This window comes from Cygnus atratus, chromosome 1 (genome assembly GCF_013377495.2).
Source record: "Cygnus atratus isolate AKBS03 ecotype Queensland, Australia chromosome 1, CAtr_DNAZoo_HiC_assembly, whole genome shotgun sequence".
Taxonomy (NCBI): Eukaryota; Metazoa; Chordata; class Aves; order Anseriformes; family Anatidae; genus Cygnus; species Cygnus atratus.
The window spans coordinates 72964283-72978548 of record NC_066362.1 but is presented as its reverse complement, the minus strand read 5'-3'; the positions used below and the strand labels follow the sequence as shown (position 1 = coordinate 72978548).

The 14266-nt window shown below is 45.9% G+C and overlaps 1 protein-coding gene across 9 annotated transcripts in view; it reads left to right on the top strand.

Annotated features, from left to right (window-relative positions):
* Positions 1-14266, top strand: part of UPK3A (uroplakin 3A) — a 74837-nt gene that overhangs the window by 40733 nt on the left and 19838 nt on the right. Inside the window, exon 4 of one of the 9 annotated variants that reach the window (XM_050708235.1) lies at positions 10836-10957. The exons of 7 other annotated variants lie outside the window; for them this stretch is intronic. The gene's annotated coding sequence lies outside the window, so the exon portion shown is untranslated. Of the gene's footprint in view, positions 1-10835; positions 10958-14266 lie in introns of those variants that run through there. One more of the 9 variants, XM_050708236.1, reaches the window with a different exon arrangement.

Sequence of the window (14266 nt, the reverse complement as noted above, 5' to 3'; positions counted from 1 at the left end):
TCTTCCTAACATCCAACCTAAAACTCCCCTGGCGCAACTTTAGCCCATTCCCCCTCGTCCTGTCACCAGGCACGTGGGAGAACAGACCAACCCCCACCTCACTACAGCTTCCTTTAAGGTAACTGTAGAGAGCGATAAGGTCGCCCCTGAGCCTCCTCTTCTCCAGGCTGAACAAGCCCAGCTCCCTCAGCCGCTCCTCGTAAGACTTGTTCTCCAGACCCCTCACCAGCTTGGTCGCCCTTCTCTGGACTCGCTCGAGCACGTCCATGTCCTTCCTGTAGCGAGGGGCCCAAAACTGAACACAGTACTCGAGGTGCGGCCTCACCAGAGCCGAGTACAGGGGGACAATCACCTCCCTAGACCTGCTGGCCACACTGCTTCTTATACAGGCCAGGATGCTGTTGGCCTTCTTGGCCACCTGAGCACACTGCTGGCTCATATTCAGCCGACTATCAACCAATACTCCCAGGTCCTTCTCGGCCAGGCAGCTTTCCAACCACTCATCTCCCAGCCTGTAGCTCTGCTTGGGGTTGTTGCGCCCCAGGTGCAGGACCCGGCACTTGGCCTTGTTGAACTTCATACAGTTGACCTCAGCCCATCGCTCCAGCCTATCCAGATCCTCCTGCAGAGCCTTCCTGCCCTCGAGCAGATCGACACACGCACTTAGCTTGGTGTCATCTGCAAACTTACTGAGGGTGCACTGAACGCCCTCATCCAGGTCATCGATAAAGATATTAAAGAGGACCGGCCCCAGTACCGAGCCCTGGGGGACACCACTTGTGACCAGCCTCCAACCAGATTTGACTCCATTCACCACAACTCTCTGGGCCCGGCTATCCAGCCAGTTTCTAACCCAGCGAAGCGTACGCCAGTCCAAGCCCCGAGCAGCCAGTTTCTTGAGGAGAATGTTGTGGGGAACGGTGTCAAAAGCCTTACTGAGGTCAAGGTAAACCACATCCACAGCCCTTCCCTCATCCACCAAGCGCGTCACTTTGTCATAGAAGGAGATCAGGTTCGTCAAGCAGGACCTGCCTTTCATAAACCCATGCTGACTGGGCCTGATCGCCTGCTCGCCCTGCAAGTGCCGCGTGATGACCCTCAAGATAATCTGCTCCATGAGCTTTCCTGGCACTGAGGTCAAACTGACAGGCCTATAGTTCCCCGGGTCTGCCCTCCGGCCCTTCTTATAGATGGGCGTCACATTGGCTAGCCGCCAGTCAACTGGGACCTCCCCCGATAGCCAGGACTGCCGATAAATGATGGAAAGCGGCTCGGCCAGCTCCTCCGCCAGTTCTTTCAGTACCCTCGGGTGCATCCCATCCGGCCCCATCGACTTGCGCACATCCAAGCTTCTTAGCAGGTCGCCAACCATTTCCTCATGAATAGCAAAGGCCACATCCTGCTCCCCATCCCCTTCCGCCAGCTCAGGGCACTGGGTATCCAGAGAACAACCGGTATTGCCGCTAAAGACTGAGGCAAAGGCGGCATTAAGCACCTCAGCCTTTTCTTCATCCTTAGTAACTAGGTTTCCCCTCGCATCCAGTAAAGGATGGAGATTCTCCTTAGTCCTCCGTTTCGCATTGATATATTTGTAAAAGGATTTTTTGTTGTCTTTAACGGCAGTAGCCAGGTTGAGCTCCAGATGAGCTTTGGCCTTTCTAATTTTCTCCCTGCACAGCCTCGCTACATCCTTGTAGTCCTCCTCAGCGGCCCGCCCTTTTTTCCAAAGATTATAAACCCTCTTTTTTCTGCTAAGCACAAGCCGCAACTCTCTGTTCAGCCAGGCCGGTCTTCTTCCACGCCGGCTCGTCTTTGGGCACGTGGGGACGGACCGCTCCTGTGCCGTTAAGATTTCCTTCTTGAGGAGCGCCCAGCCTTCCTGGACTCCTCTGCCCTTCAGAACCGCCTCCCAAGGGACTCGGCCAACCAGCGTCCTGAGCAGCTCAAAGTCAGCCCTCCGGAAGTCCAATACAGCAGTTTTACTGGTCCCCTTCCTGGCCTCGCCAAGAATAGAGAACTTTACCATTTCGTGGTCACTCTGTCCAAGACAGTTTCCGACCACCACATCTCCCACCAGTCCTTCTCTGTTTGTGAAGAGAAGGTCTAGCGGGGCACCACCCCTGGTGGGTTCACTGACCAGCTGCGTCAGGAAGCTATCTCCCACGCTCTCCAGAAACCTCTTAGACTGCTTTCTCCGTGCCGTGTTGTGTTTCCAGGATATATCCGGGAAGTTGAAGTCCCCCACGAGGACAAGCGCCGACAATTTTGCAACTTCTGTCAGTTGCCTATAAAACTCCTCATCTGTCTCCTCATCCTGGTTCGGCGGTCTATAACAGACCCCGACCAGGACGCTAGCCTTGCCGGCCTTCCCGCGGATCCTAACCCACAGGGATTCAACCTTATCATTCCCAGCCTGGAGTTCCACAACATCAAAAGATTCTCTAATGTAGAGAGCCACGCCACCACCCCCTCTGTGCTGCCTGTCCCTCCTGAAGAGCCGATAGCCAGGCATTGCAGCACTCCAGTCATGGGAGCGGTCCCACCACGTCTCCGTGATGGCAACCAAGTCGTAGCCTTCCTGCTGGACGATGGCTTCCAGCTCCTCCTGTTTGTTACCCATGCTGCGTGCATTAGTGTAGATGCACTTCAGCTGGGCCATCACCTTCTTCCCCAGCCTAGCCATTGTTTCCCCCGGCACGGCTCCAACAAGCCTTGTTTGAGCCCCGTCCCCCTTCTCGCCTAGTTTAAAGCTCTCTCTATGAGCCCCGCCAGCTCCTGGCCTAGGATCCGTTTTCCCCTTGGAGATAGGGACCCATCTGAGGCCATCAGGCCGGGTGCCGAGTAAAGCTCCCCATGGTGAAAAAACCCAAAATTTCTGTGCTGGCACCAGCCTCTGAGCCACCTATTAACCACGTGAGCTTTCCATGTCCTCTCCGTGCCTCTCCCTCCCCCCGTAGGGATAGACGAAAACACCACCTGCACTCCCGCTCCCTCCACCAATCGTCCCAGCCCCCTATAGTCCTGTTTGATAGCCTTGAGGCTTCTCTTTTCAAGATCATCACTGCCAGCCTGGACTATCAAAAGCGGGTAATAGTCAGAGGGGCGAACCAGGTTTGGAAGCTTCCTGGTAACGTCTCTGACCCTGGCCCCAGGGAGGCAGCAGACTTCCCTATGCGTGGGGTCAGGCCGACAAATAGGGCCCTCCGTTCCCCTGAGGAGGGAGTCGCCCACAACAATCACCCTTCTTTCTTTCTTGGTGGAGGCAGTCCTGAGGCATGGAGTCAACTTCCTCACCTCAGGCATCCTCCTGGGCAGGCTTCCTACCTCCTCCTCACCCACCGGTCTCTCAAGCTCCAGGGCCTCAAACCTATTGTTCAAGGGCACCTGGGAAGGCAGCGCCGGAAGGGGAGGGCATCTCCTGCGAGGTCGAGAGGGGACCCGTCTCCATTCCTCCTCAACTCGCAGGTCCCCTCCCTCTGCCCGATGGCAACAGGGCAGGGGGTCCACCCCCCTTTGGGGCGTCTCACCCCGGTCCCTCTCCCTCCGGTCCTGCAGGGAGTCACTCCACCAGTCTATCTCCCGCTCGCACTCCCTGATATCCCTCAACCTCTGCACCTCCTCCTTGAGTTCCGCCACCATGCGGACCAGGTCGTCCACCTGCTCGCACCTCACGCAAGCAGTCCCTCTGCCTCCCGCCGATGGCAGCAAGAGGCTCAGACACTCCCCGCACCCGGAGACCTGAACCGCCGCATGTTTGGACGGGCAGTCGGTCTGGGCGTGTACTGACTTCCTAGAGAAAGCACCGTGCCTGGTGGAGACCATTGTAGCCCAGCTGACGGGAGAGTGCCGTTAGAGGAGGTGTCCCTATGGGCGGGTGTGAGCGCTCCGCCCTTCCTGCCCGCCCTGCCTGCGCTAACTGCCTCGCTAACTGCCGCGTCACTCCCTGTTTGCCGGCCCTGTTTGCCGCGCTCCTGGTCGCTCGCGCTCCCTAAGGGCTGCCTTTGAACGGCTGGGGGGAGGAGCTGTCGCTGACGCTGCTGGCTCCGCCTACGCCTCGTCAGCCTCCCTCACGAGGGCTGCCGGTGCCTGGCGGCTCCCTCACGTAGGCTCGATGCCCGAAAAATAGCCCTGCCTGTCCCGATCCCGCGCTCCGCTGCAGCACGCGTCTGCCCCGGAGCCGGTCGCCTCGGCAAGTGGTGTCTAAAATGACGGTGGTGCCCGATTTAAAAGGCCCGCCGCTGACGCTGTCGCTGACGCTGCTGGCTCCGCCTACGCCTCGTCAGCCTCCCTCACGAGGGCTGCCGGTGCCTGGCGGCTCCCTCACGTAGGCTCGATGCCCGAAAAATAGCCCTGCCTGTCCCGATCCCGCGCTCCGCTGCAGCACGCGTCTGCCCCGGAGCCGGTCGCCTCGGCGTTAGGCATCACAGTTTAACAGCCTCTGCTAAAAATCTTTTCCTTTATTACTTTTTGGACTCCTTTCCTTCTTTCCAGAGAAGGAAAAATGGAACTGAGGTCCCTTGGGCCTGACCCTCTGTTGTTTGTGAGGGAGGGCAAAATATGAGCCTAACTGGAGCACCTGCAGACTCCTCCTCAAGCCAGTTCTTATCAGTGCCGGATCACGAAGCTGGATGTTTTCGCATATTGGCTGTAGGAGAATGGCTTGGTTCACTGGTCCAAAGCCGTGCTGGCACAACATAAAGAATACAGCTTCATATGGTTAGATACAGATGAATTTTAAGCTTTTCTAGTAATTTTTCTAATGATTTAGAACTGAGTGTTTTATTTTGCAATTCCTATTTGATAGTACTGGATCTGAATTTTAGAGACGCTCCAGGAAAAAAAAAAAAAAGGGAGAAGAGGAGAGTCCCGGTGGCTACACACCTGCGTGTGTGTTGGAGCTCAATTCACTAGAGGGAGCCATTGCCATTTCATTCCAGTTAGGAGCTCCTTCACCAAAACTAAAGAACCAGAGGAGAAAAAAAAAATCGAGTACAAAATAGTAACTTTCTGTTGATGTCACATCAGTGAATAATTTTCTTCTGTACGACTTAGACATGTTTCCCCGCTTCTGACAGAAAGATAGGATAAAAGGCAGAGAGAGAATACTGGATACAAGAGTCATAATGTAACAGTAAGTACCTCACCTCACTCCCATTTGAGAGTCTACTCTTTCATTATCTTTCCATCTAATTTAAGTCCATTTTTATATGCAACATATTCAAGATTCTTCCTATAAAGGTACATTACAACCTTATCCACTCTCCTACAATCAAAGGTTTTCTCTTGAAAACTGAGGCTAGGTTTCCTTGCTTTGTTAGGAAATATCTATACATCTAATAATCTTAATTAGTGGAAAATAAAAATGATGGTAGTTATAGGACAGCTATTGCCTAATTCAAAAGAAACACAGTTATACTGATGGAAGCAAATTGCAGTGAAATAAATCCCCTAAGTAAAAATAGAATCTATATTATGGAGGAATTAATTCTGAATATTAAAGGTTAAAGTCTGAAGAATAATATCTATAGCAGTATAAATTCTAGTTTATAAAACTTGGAACACAGGAAAGGGTCTGGAAAAGGGGTGACACTGGTTAAACGTCACTGTTCTCAGATAATCTGAAAATTATTTATGTTCAGAATGTGCGGTTTAAACTCGATATCTTAAAGTTTGAGACCAGAAGGAAGCATTAAATGATTCAGTCTCACTCTGTGTCACGGGACATGACTTTTCAACCACTACCGCATTACCCAAGTAACTTCTGCTTAGTACCTTGCAGTTATCCAATAATGACTTGAATTTACTAATAATTCATTAGTACATCACTTGTTATGGCTTGTTCAATTAGTTCCTGCTTATGTTTAGAAAGTTATGCTAAGTTTTTCATTTGTGTTTGCCAGGGTTCATTTTCCTTCCTCGCTTCTTCCTGCCTTTCTCTTAAATGGAAGTAAGAGATTACAGTACTTAGTCTTTGCTTCCTACCGAGGTACTTCACGCTGTAAGCAAGTGCTCTCTTCAGGCATTATGTTTTGACAAGCTGAAATCTTTGCCATAAGAAATATACGTTTTTTTTCCAGACATCATTGCTTCCAGTGATCTTCATCATGTTGCCTTAAATTTTTAGTAAATATATCTCTCATTCCACTCACGAAGGATGACATTAGTCATTTTTATCTCACCGTCCCAATAGCATTTTTCTCATTCTGGGTCAGTTTATTCCTCACTGTGACTTTTTTCAGTCCGTCTCAGAGGGAGATCTGAAGCTTCGTGTTCCCCTATCCATAGCAAAGGTTTGTGTTCCTTGTTCAGAAGCATAACATTTACATCTGGCTATGCATTTTACTAAGCCTTCAAGGTCAGCTTGTGTGTTGCTTTACTTCTGTCATTTTATACCTTTTTGTTAATTTTAGTGTCACTTGCAATTTTATCAGCAGAGTCCATTCCCTGTCATAAATGACAGCTTTCCGCTACTCTCATTCATACTGCTGTCAACAATACGTATGTAACACTGGGGAAGAAATTCTTATGTGCAAATCAAATTAGAGAACTATTATATACTTCTTGATAATAAATGCCTACACATAGATGTAACATGCCTGTAGATAGGATGTCCTCGGTGTGCCTCAAAAATGCCTAAGTTCTTACCTTACAGACCTTTTTATGAAGCTGAATGTGTTCCAGGATGTTTTTATATGTAACAGTGACACAACCATATATAAATATTGAGTTTGGAAATATTTAGCTGTAAAATGCCTTGGAACTACACTATTAATACTCTAACCTTAGCTAAAAATTCTCTTGGCCTCAGGTGCTATTCCAGAAAGACTATTCTCCTAAAATAAATGTGTGCTTTGAGAAAAATGATCTTTTAAATCTACTGTTTTTTCTAATCAGCAGTTCTTTTGCACTTTGTAAATGAAGCACCTCTACAACTAAATCTCCCCTCCAAAGGTACAGTTAAATCAGTTTGCATTTTTGATGGGGTGATTATTTTTCTTCTAAGATTTTCAAGTATTTCAGTCGTGTGATTAGACACAGACACAGATTTCTAGGTTGGAAGAGACCTCAAGATCATCGAGTCCAACCTCCGACCTAACACTAAGTACTCCACTAAACCATATCACTAAGCTCTACATCTAAACGTCTTTTAAAGACCTCCAGGGATGGCGACTCCACCACCTCCCTGGGCAGCCCGTTCCAATGCTTAATAACCCTTTCGGTAAAGAAGTACTTCCTAACATCCAACCTAAAACTCCCCTGTCTCAACTTTCGCCCATTCCCCCTCGTCCTGTCACCAGGCACGTGGGAGAACAGACCAACCCTCACCTCACTACAGCCTCCTTTAAGGTAACTGTAGAGAGCGATAAGGTCGCCCCTGAGCCTCCTCTTCTCCAGGCTGAACAAGCCCAGCTCCCTCAGCCGCTCCTCATAAGACTTGTTCTCCAGACCCCTCACCAGCTTGGTCGCCCTTCTCTGGACTCGCTCGAGCACGTCCATGTCCTTCCTGTAGCGAGGGGCCCAAAACTGAACACAGTACTCAAGGTGCAGCCTCACCAGAGCCGAGTACAGGGGGACAATCACTTCCCTAGACCTGCTGGAATTAATTTCTTCATCTAGTATTAAATTGAACAAGGGGTATTTATTGGAAGAATTACCTTGTTGAGATCTTTCTTTCGTTGATCAAATTACTACCGTGTAAAATGCAATCTTAGAAACCTCCAAGAACCTCAAAGGTGTCAATGCAAATCAATAAGGTTGCTATTTGCAACAGAAATGTTGCCAAACAGTGAGGAGTATTGATTCTTATTTTACTAAGGAGCAGAAATGAAGGTTTTTTTACCTACCATGTATTTCATGTCACCCTTGTGAACTTCACAGTATAAGGAAAACAACGGAACAAACAAGGGAAAGAGAGCCAGTAGCAAAAAAAGGCATGGAGAAATCAACTAAGCTTAGTTTTAGTGCAGGGGGTTGTTTGTTGTACATGAGATACTAGGATACTCTATCAGTTGACATGTTCTGTGACATCTAATTCATATTGCCACATTATTTATAATAAAAGCAGACTAACAATGCAAAGTATTAAGACGAGGTATTGTCAGGAGAGAGCAGCTGAAACACATGACGATTTAGTGACTTGCTTGAGTCAGACAAAAAGTTAGAAGAGATTCAGGAACTGAACTAAATTCCCAAGACCCAGTTTCTCACCCTAGCCAGAAGTTATCCTTGTATCATGGCTCTTTTCTGACGTTTCAGGGACCATGACTAGTGTCAGGATTAGGACCGATCATATGGGAGTTTCACTTTTACTGCCAAAATACATCACAGATACTGAAGCAGATATTTAGTTCCCAAACACAACTTGGAGAAGAGGTCCTGAGTGGGAGGGAGACAGCATGAAGACCAAGATTTGAAAGAATGAAGGAGAATAGAAGCAGAGACGAAGAAGAAAGAAGGCAAAATAAGCTAGGTACAAGGGCTGATGAAAGGAAGCTTGTTGCACTAGGAGAATAAGAAGCAATAACATATCCTAGTGTAATGGTGAGGTACCAGGCAACTAGTCTGGACTCAGAAAAATATGAATAAAAGTCTGTCAGTCCAGGAGCACAGGAGAGCTTCCATGAGTTTGCCTGCTTGGACATACATAAAAGTATCATACCTGAAAATCTGCCAGCAAAGCCTCTTTCCATTCCTTACCTGCAATGGTTACACCTCCTGAGCTTTCCCTTTGTTTTGTTTTTGTTTCAGAAAACAAGCTAATAAACAAAAATCTCAAATGAGAAACAAACAAACAAAACAAATGCACAGCAGTCAAAGAATCACCTTCGAATTCACTAGGTGGCAACAGGGAGTAAGAAATAGCACTGGAGTCTTCAACCAGAACATCTGGTTGGATCTTTACAGCTCTGCCACCCCTTCATCCCCACCAAACAAACTCAAGTTCTGGTTGATCAAATGACCACCTTCTAAACACTAAATAAAATACGCTCCCTGCAGATGTATAAATATTGTCTCAGTTGGCCAGTGCTCATGCTGACAATCATCGCATTTATCTGGTTTCACTCACAGCCACCTTTGTGAGACTTTGATGTGGCATTGAGGCTACCAGCTTTGACGTAAGCCTTGGATCTGTAACTCTCTTTGCCTCCTGAAAGCAGAGCAATTACTTTCCAATCAAGCAGCTTAGGAGTGGGGAGGAAAAAAATAATCATTTATTTTCTTGAAGTATAAATCAATCACATATGTTGAAATGTTCGCACTTTACTGAATATGGGTTTCCAAGAGAGGCATGGGCTTTCTCCTCCCTTATTCTCCTAGGGTAATAGCAGCTTTAAGTAAACAAAGTGGTACATGATTAAAGCGTGTATTTTTCTTTCACTTAAAATATACAGTTTTTGTTCTCTGTGTAAACCTCTAAATTGAAACATTTAAGAAACATTAAAAAATAAAAATAATAATACCGGCATAGCATCTTTCAACCTTAATGCTTTTTCATTGTCCCTGTAAACAGAGGCAGCTCTACTGAAGCATCAAAGCCCTGAGGGCATTGATAGGCCTTAATATCCCTTGCAAGCCTCACCTGGAACCCCCCCACCACACCCCTTACCCTGGTCTATTTAAGCTCAGCCCTGGGTTTTTGACCTTTTTATGAGCTGTGTGGTTGATCTTCAGCCTAGCTATGGCCTTTTTTGATGACCAACCCTGTCAATCTGAACCATGGGGATTGATTTTCAGGCTGGATACTGGACCTCCTGTGACCCTGACTGTGACCCTGTCTGGTGGCCTGGACCCTGGGATCCTGGCTGCAGACCTGTGCTGCTTGTCTTTCCTGGGGCCATGGGGTGGGATCTGGCTGGTGAAGAACCTTCCTTGCTGGCCATGGTACACCCAACCCTGAGGGAGCAGCTGGGCCCTGATACGTAGCCTGGAGTTAGAGATGGTGCAAAGTATTTTGCTGTGAATGCAAGCAAGAATAAAACAGCAGTGTACATGAGTACCAACAGCCTCTATTCATGCTGTGACTCATCCAACCTACTGTCTGCCCCTAATGCAGGCAGAGATTTGGGTGATGGGGGCCACTTTTCCTGAAACCTGCTGCTGATGGCAATCTACTCCAAGCACTGGGTCTCACAGTGACCTTGCAGCCTTCTCTCCAGCTGTCCCCCTTATGTGGGTTCAAAGTGGGAAAGCATGCCAATTTTCCAGGGAAGGGCTGGGGCACTTCTGGCCTCAGTGCCAAGCTTGGCATGTGGCTGATATTTGGATGTCACAACAGGGCCGCTGGTGCCCAGGAATAGGTGCCTGCGCTATCTTGAAAGAGGCAGCAGTGTGAGTTAGAGACTGTGAGCTCCTGGTCCCCCCTTATTTTCCAACTTGGCTGGTTACTACCTCCTACAGAGGCAAGCTGTCACCTCTCAGCTGAACAGCTTGGGAGCATCTCAGAGCTCCCCTGGGCTTCTAGCAGTATGCCAGCCACGCATCCAAGGCAGAAAGATCTCTGGTACATCACCTTCACTGTCAGCCTCTTGCCTACTCATCTCACAGCTGATAAGGGATGGAAGAAGAGACATGTTTGGTTCCATTGCCATCCCCTCAGTTCCTGTGCCGTCCTCCTGCATGCCTGTCAATTTACTCTGTGCATTGACTCTGCAGCTGTAAAATGGGAACAGTGCTTTTCAGCTTCATACAGCTGTGATACAAACCCACACTGTCTATGGGACTTTCAGGTAATATCCTCTGTGGACTGTGTAGCTGGGTGCATCAGCAACCAAGTTCATATGGTGAGTGATAATGAAAACTGTATACCAAAATGTTTTGTTTTTTTTTTTTTTCAGATGCAGTTCTGCAAACAACATTTATTTTGCCAATCATTACCTAACCCCACTGTAAAATGTCAGCTTCCCTTACCATAAACTTGGTAAGGGCACTGCAATTTAAAAGTGCAAATTCAGTACAGGTTGGTGTCTCATGCTAGATTAAATCTAAGCCAGAGAAAGATGGTTTAATTCTTAATGGGTTAGTAACAGTGCTCTTTATCTGTATTTCTTCTCTATCTTCACTTGATAAATATTTAGTTCTCCCTATCTCAAATTGCCAGTGCTATTAATGTTATGGACATCCTACTCAAGGTGCTTACGATGTCGATAAACATTTTATTGGTTTCACTCCCAGCTCTCTCTCTGACCTGGTGACTGTGCTGCATTTCTCACTTCAACCACGAGTAAGCACAATGACATTTCCTTTCTGTAGGATATCTTGAAAGATATCCAGAGAGGCTAAATCCATCAGCCATGGAAAAAATTTCACATTGACTTCAGTGGACATAAATCATATAAAATGTTGTACAAGTAAAATAATAGTTACTAATTGATATTCTGCTGTATTACTAATATAGTACTATGTCAGGGCTTATGTTTAATGAAAGACTGAACTAAGTCACTTAAGTGCAGTGATTAAGCAATGCAATAACAGTCCTGGTTGTTAGGATCTTCTGATTATATTTTTTTATTGCCCTGCTTCCTAGTTCTCAACTAGGCATTCGTTATCTGAAGACAATTCCCCTTCTAAGCTTTTATTCCACATCTCTTAATTGTCTGAAACTCTGTAAGGAACACTAAGAAGCTTGAAGTGCTTAATTTTCTCCAAGTGCAACAATAACAAGCAGACCTTTCATCAGCTGTGACCACATAGTCAGTGTATATTTCTTGAAGTATGCACCTGCAGATGCATAAGACACCACCAAGGGGAAAATGGCAATTTAGGAGCACTTGTTCTCAGAATCCCTGTGCCATAATTCATCTCCTTCTGTTATGCTTTTATTCCAGCAATAAGAACAATTGCAAGTACTGCCTTCCAAGTTAGATCACTGCCATCTTCAGGGTTTATTCAGAAAGACAGGAGAAATGGGCCCTCAGGAAAAGGCAGATTAATGAGGTCAAGACTGAAATCAGGGGATGTATCAATAAAAATATTTCCCTTGCGCACAGACAATGGATAATGAACATTATGTGTTTCTCTCCATGCATGGTGTAAAACCTTCCTGTGCTATTCTGAGTAACTCATAAGCTTTAGCTGGAGGAAAGGAATTTTGGGTGAAAAGAAACCACCTTGTCTTCTTGTAGGGTGTAATGGAGTTAGACTGCGTGAAAGGAGAGGTGTGCTGCGTGCACAGTTTACCCACAGACCATACTATCATGGGGAAGAAGGAGCCTGGGTCAAACTGTTCATAAATCAGTATATAAAAGAAAGCTTAATTCCCAGGGATCATTTGGAAAGCAAATCTCACTTTGACATCCAAGGCTTTTCTGACAATGTCACCAAGGCGACAACGGTATTTCAGAAAATGGTATTCAGTTTGGTAACACCTAGACTCTGCTTGTCTATTCTTCCTTACCTATTTTTATTGCAAGCTTTTCAGGGTGGAGGTTGGTGTTCTCTGTTTACATAGATTCTGGTGCAGTGAAGACGGCATCCCTCATGGAATTCCTATGTCCAGCTGAAATATAATAAAAAGATAAATAAAAATAGCAGCAACTTAAAATATAAACAATGGAGTGCGTGCACTTTTTTATTCAATGTGCTTTTTTCTCCCCATATTATTTGACTATTTGTATTGTGTAATATACCTATTCATAAACATTATTTCACTTCAGGAAGACTTTTTATCCTAAAATGCAATGCCTGTCTAGCTCAATATCCAAAATCGACTGGTAGTAAAACAGATTAAAAATACTTTGGCTTGGATAAATAAGCCTCATATGTGATTTATTTTTACCCCTTTGACTCATACTGCAAAAACAAGAATTGTATATCATTAAAGTTCTGTATATAAAGATTTAGAAGCCCAAGTTTCAATGAATTTAGATCTCAGCTGAAGAGCTGGAAGATTGAAAGGAGCCGCAAAGACAGGCAGGAGAACTGTTTTTGCAGGTCAGGCTGAAGTATAAGATCAAATAAGTGCATGCACCTGGTCACACACAAATGCACTCTTAAATTAGGACTGACAAACAATTCCCTTCGAGTTGTTGTAACCTTGATCATTTTCAAGAATTCCAAACTAGCTTGTCAAGCAAGTTGGCTAGTGCCCCGTTTCATCTGGATGAGAAAGTGCTGTATAAAGGTGAGAGACCGTTATCACTAAGACCTGGGTCATCAGTGCTCAGGTTTTCTCCTCTCCATCATCTGGTATTTTGGTGCGATGTGGGGAGGGGAGAATATGAAAAGCTAATGTGAATGCCAACTTTGCTCATAAATATTTCAGTGAACAAAAAAAAAAATGTTTAAAAGAATCAGTGCAGATAATATGGCCTATAAAAACAAGTATATATGTTTCCTTAGAGACAGTTTTTTATTTAGCTGAGGACTTTCACAATGCTGGTAAGATGAATTACAGTCTACCTGTTATGGTGCATTTTTTTCAAATAATTATAGATTCTAATATTTTTAAAGATGCATGATTTTTTCATTTTAGAAGACTTCAGATTAAGCCCTCATTGCTTCAATCAAAAAAAACTATTCTGGAAAAAAAATATGGGATTTTCCTGGGATGTATTAACCTATTCTGTCATTGCAGTGTTAAGTTCCAACATGCAATGCTTTGTTAGTTTGATATTCCCAGATGCCTCTAAGACAGAAGAGTATTAAAAAAGGGCTGTTTCTAAGCAGGCTGAGACACAAAAGCAAAAGGTCAAATTCTGATATATAGCTTATATATCAGATAAGCCTATAGGGGAAGAATGAACTAAAGCCCGTCTCAAAGCTGAGGACATGGAGAGAAACAGGGGCATTGTGTTCATCCTACCCCAGGAGCTCCTGCCACAGCTCTTCGGACACAGATGAGCCTCAGGCTTGCAGTGCCAGCAGGCAGAGAGGTGCTGAGATGTGGTGGAGCAGAGAGGAAAGGGTGGCCATGAGGCACCGAGGAGCCACCTCTGAAATGTGGCAGGAGGGGGCAGGCAGTGTCTCTGGATGGTGTACAACACCTGGGAATAGTATACAGAGAATAAAATTTCAAATAATTTTTGCATTCTTTTGTTTCTATTCTGATACTGATTGTGGTTTCAGGGGAACGTGATATAATTACAAACTCTTGTCCTTGGCTATGAATGCATTCGCAACTCAATGCTTTTGTGGGGGGTTTTAGTTCTAATTACTGTTGCAGCTTTCTTTTTTTTTTTTTCCAAAAAAAAAAAGCCCTTTCTCCTTTTTCTCTCCCACCACCAGACTGACTTGCTTATAATTTTGAAATGAGACCAACAGTAGCACT